Below are 4,992 nucleotides of genomic sequence, written 5' to 3' on the forward strand. Positions count from 1 at the left end.
AGATGTGTATAAGAGAGCAGGGCTATGATTGCGCACTTGTCCCATAGAAACACGTGTTGTCCAGGACAAACGCACGTGTCTACGTACGTTAACCCTCCTGTTGTTTTGTGGTATTAACAATATCCAAGAAATAGGGCTTACCGGGTCCATTACATATCTGCACCAGTATTTCAGCAACAGGAGGGCGCTTCTTTTTCTTATCGAGTCAGTATACGTAGCTAGTGTGTATGATCTTGTTTATCGTAGTGTAGTAGAAGGATTCGCAGGTAGGATGGATACCTTGCTTGATGTTTTTGGGACGGTTGGTAAGCTTATTAGCTTATATGACCATCCAAAACTTCTTGCATGATTCATCAACAACAGACGTTTGGGGTTTCAGTTAATGTAAGTTCTTTAGCCCATGGCCGGACAGGGGACTGGAAATGGACCAGTACACAAGAGTACCCCCTACTCTTCTCGAAGGATGTACTGGGTTCTTCAAAGTGCACACGAGCCAATTGTGTACACTGGAGTATTTATCAGAGAAGACTTGTTCCACCACCTAAACCATAGGCGAGCGTGCCGTTTGAACCAGCGCCGATATTATGGCTGTACTTAACCACTTGGCCTATCGACTCACCTGAGTTACATAGAATCCTTTCTGTAAAAGAAGCAGGCAAATTTTCTCCGTGTTTGGTTTACAGACTCCCCACCTCAAATATATATTTTATTATTAATAATTATTTGATAATTAAAATGATTAAAATGTTTTAACCTCAAATGCAAAACTGACTAATATAACATCTCCCTTCAAACGTAATAACGACATTATTGTATATGTTAGCTTAACAAAAAATATTTTATTTTCAAATTCAGTTCCACAATTAAAATGATACACTTTATGATTTGTACATGTTATATTGCAGACACGATATACTTACAAAAATGATAATGACAAACTAAAATCGATAACGAATTGAAGAGTAAAAGTCATTATGCTGCCGATCGGAATCAAATTCATTCGATAACTGAAAGGCATATAAACAGAATAACTCAGTTACGTCTTATAAAGAAGCATGAAAATGAAAAAAACAAAACAAAACAAAAACATGATAGTCAAAGGACAGAGAGCGTATTTCTTTCAATTCGTGATATTTTTAAGCTAATTTAATTATGAGCCATGAGATCGATGAACTCAATCCATAGCTGTATTTTTTTACAATGACACACGACCCTTCAACTTTATCTTGATTTGAAACTGCCTCGGGGCTTGATTTATTCTACTATATAATACTTGCATAGTTAATCTCTTGCCGTGAATATTGTATGACACGCTAATGACATCTCTTCTCGAGTGGCCTAGAAGCTGGTATTTGTGTCATTTTATAAGTGTCCCTAATATGTACAGATGACAAGGTGTGTAAAGGTATATACGAAATCTTGGCGCACAATGTACGACAGCGACATTCTCGCGAATCCAAAACCAGTGGTACAGTAGTAGTATATATACCCACAACGATTAATCAACCAAACAATCATAGCACCCATGTGATACACAGATTTGGAATTAAATTTTAAATGAAACGAATACAGAAATTCATTCTGGCAGCCTTGTAGATACAGCTTGCGTTAAAATAATGTGGCCAGCCTCCCACAGGCATTCAATACTAGTCTGTCGGCATGTTGTGTTCTTAACGTAATGAGTTGTGGGTCTTATTGGGTATGAACTACCATAACTCGTACTAATGCAATTTGAATAAAGAAATATTAGGAATATACATTTTTATGTCTCTAAGCATATTATACTATCATTTCGATACACTTCTTGTCATTTGGAAGGTGACAAGAAACTTTGTTTAATTACCATAATGTTGTCACTCGTCATACCAAGAGATACCGTAAGTACACCGACTTGAATAGTTGAATAGTTAAACTTGGGCTGCTTGCCCTTCAAAGTCTTTTAATCACTCCTGTCAAACAGAATGACTGCGAAAATATATAGTTATGGTTTTTTAAATATTTCTCGTTAACGTCTGAATATAAAGGCAGAAATGTCACTCGTAAATTGCGTTAAAATAGCTCACAGTTTAGGAAGGCATGTTTGTTAGACAGAAAATCAAAGGTAAGCTCTCGTGAAACTTAAGTTAGGCCTATGTGTTGTTGCTTAGAAATTGAATTTCTGATGGATGCAGACCTGACACTTTACCTTACGCGTCTCAATCCATTCCATACTATTAGTCCACTAGAAGACTCGCAGGAAGCTGTTTATTAATAGATTAGGTTTTATAACCTTACGAAAAAAAGTAACGAATATACAAATACGTCATTATTATTATCGTCATTCATGCCTTTAAAAAATCGAATATTTAATATTCTTGCCAATATGCACGAGCTGAATAAAATCCTTGATTAATGCAAACGGCATAAATTGTTTACGTTGTGACAAATTTGTGGGGAAGGGTTGTTTAAACATTTTGATGACGTAACCGTATTCGTTATCGTTTTTGTAAGCCTGACATACCCCTCTTACCAATCGTTTGTGGCTCTGACACTAATGTTTCTGACTTACAAAATATAAAGACTTCTTCGAAAAAGCATCCTTGTTACAGAGAATCTTACCAGTTTGAAGAAAACATTACATTTTACTGCGAAAATCCTATTCGATAGCGTCTACGCAAAAGGATACAAGAAAGGTACTATTTATCTTTCCCTTACTTGAACAGGAAAATGTATTCTCGTTAAATTTTCTAATTGTATGTTAATAACTTAAATGCTGTATACAAATAGAAATTAGGGTCTCAGTGGATCAAAATTAAGAGGGCTGATTGCAATTGCAGGATGTTGTTTGACTAATAGGAAAACACAGTATACACACACATACATAAATACATACATACATACATAATGCAATTCAAAGGCCTATGTTTTTAATGATCAACCGAATGTAATCGTGCTAACACCCACTGGCACATTAGTTATAATTATTATGTTTAATCTAGGAAGAACAAAGTCAATTAGTAAGGCAATTTGAAATTGGCCAGTTTTCTAATTGATACAAACCTGATATAATCCTGAACACCCAAATAAAGGCACATTAATTACATTTGTTTACTGATAGGCATTAAAATGAAATGAAAATAAGTTTGCTTGAAATTGGTTACCGAATATTAATAAGAGATTAAGGTAAATTATGCACATAGCAAAATTTAATAACATATCGTACAGAAAACATTGTATAGTACACTGGCACCCTGCTCTGAAAAGGCATTAAGTAACAAATTCATAGTTTTGAGTAATGAGCAAAACGCGTTTGAGTTTTTCCCAAGAAAATTACAAATGATTTCAAATTGTTTAAACTATGGTTTGCTTAGATATATTATTACAAAATTTGCCACATACGGTACTTTTCATTAATTAATTTTATTATTAAGGAGGCCAAAATGGAGATAATGCCTTTTTTCAGAGTATGACTATGAATGTAGATAAATACTTTTAAAATCGGGCATTATCTGCAAAAGTGTTTATAAACATGCATTAATAATTAATTTATTGAAATGTATGTATATGAAATTTAATCTATAGATTTATAACATATAATTTATAAAAATCTTGCTCCAAAAAAGTAAAAACTAGTATTTAAATATAGTAAAATAGTTAAAAACCGCAAAATCTTATGATTTAAATTTTTAAAAACTTAAGTATAGGCCTATGTATTAAATCCAAAGGTTAAAAATTGAAGGCTACTCTGACATTATAAAATGCGGAATTTAATCGTGTACGTGAGGAAAATGCGGTGAGGGGAGGGGGAAGGAGCCAGTGTTGTTAGGGGAGGGGTGAGGTAGGATAGAGTGAAAATATTTTAAACTTATTTAATTAATGGTTCTGTAACTAGCATGTCATCATACTTTTAAATCTCTTCGTCCTCCTAACCATCATCCACATCATCATCATCATCATAATCATCATCATTATCGATTGATAATTAAAATATCATAATTAAATCGTTATCGACTAGTAATAAAATAACCAAAGCATTATAATTTCAATTTATAAGTTTATTGATAATAACTTGTTAATTAACAATAACATGTAGAAATATATATATATATATATATATATATATATATATATGTATATATATATATATAAATGGTGTGCTAATTTTGAATATATATTTAATAAATTTATATTTATTAGGTTATAATATACATTGCAACTATTATCTTTACAATGATAATGATACAATAACAACATAGGTTATACAAAACATTTTAAAAGTTTTATATACAATGCTCAGACTGTTTTAATAGTTATTTACAGGTTCTTTTACATTTTTTTTAAAATTTATTTTTTATTTATTTTTTTTATAGTTATTTCCACTTTTTCTTTCACAATTGCATTACTCAATGTCCCTTCCTCGAAGTGGAGCATGATCTCGGTGGCGAAAATAGTGTCTGTCCATTTTTGGTTTACAACTTGGTTGCCTGAAAGAGTAACAATAATGATGATAATCATAATAATAATAATAATAATAATAATAATAATAATAATAATAATAATAATAATAATAATAATAATAATAATAATAAACAGAACACAAAACATACAATGTCGATAAAACAAAAAAAATATACTACTAAATAATAATAATAATAATAATCTAAATTTACTACTTAATAGGTATGAAACATAAAATACAATATTGTACTTACTCTTCCCAAGGCAATTCATCAGAAGGACGCACATCTCGGGACATCAAAGATTATAACTCTGGCATTGACATTCTAGGCGCACGTGCGTCCCTACACGCTGAACGTCACAAAAACCAAAGCAACCAGACCATAAACTGTCACCGTACGTGACGATTTACCCACGCGCGTGTTTGTTGCCATGATAATCGCGCGTCGTGCGGTGATTACAAAGGACTAATGATATTTTGCACTAGTCCACCAGAAATACGGATTTGAAGCACCAAAGTTGGACATAATTGCAACAAAACGTTTTTTTATGAAT

At 32.3% G+C, this 4,992-nt stretch overlaps 1 protein-coding gene across 1 annotated transcript in view; it reads left to right on the plus strand.

Moving 5' to 3' along the window:
- The window catches only part of LOC117110003 (QRFP-like peptide receptor), a 16,574-nt gene that overhangs the window by 1,019 nt on the left and 10,563 nt on the right, over positions 1-4,992 (plus strand). The window lies entirely within an intron of this gene.

The sequence above is a fragment of the Anneissia japonica genome, unplaced genomic scaffold, assembly GCF_011630105.1.
Source record: "Anneissia japonica isolate Jap-2015-1 unplaced genomic scaffold, ASM1163010v1 scaffold585_len4108843_cov191, whole genome shotgun sequence".
Taxonomy (NCBI): domain Eukaryota; kingdom Metazoa; phylum Echinodermata; class Crinoidea; order Comatulida; family Comatulidae; genus Anneissia; species Anneissia japonica.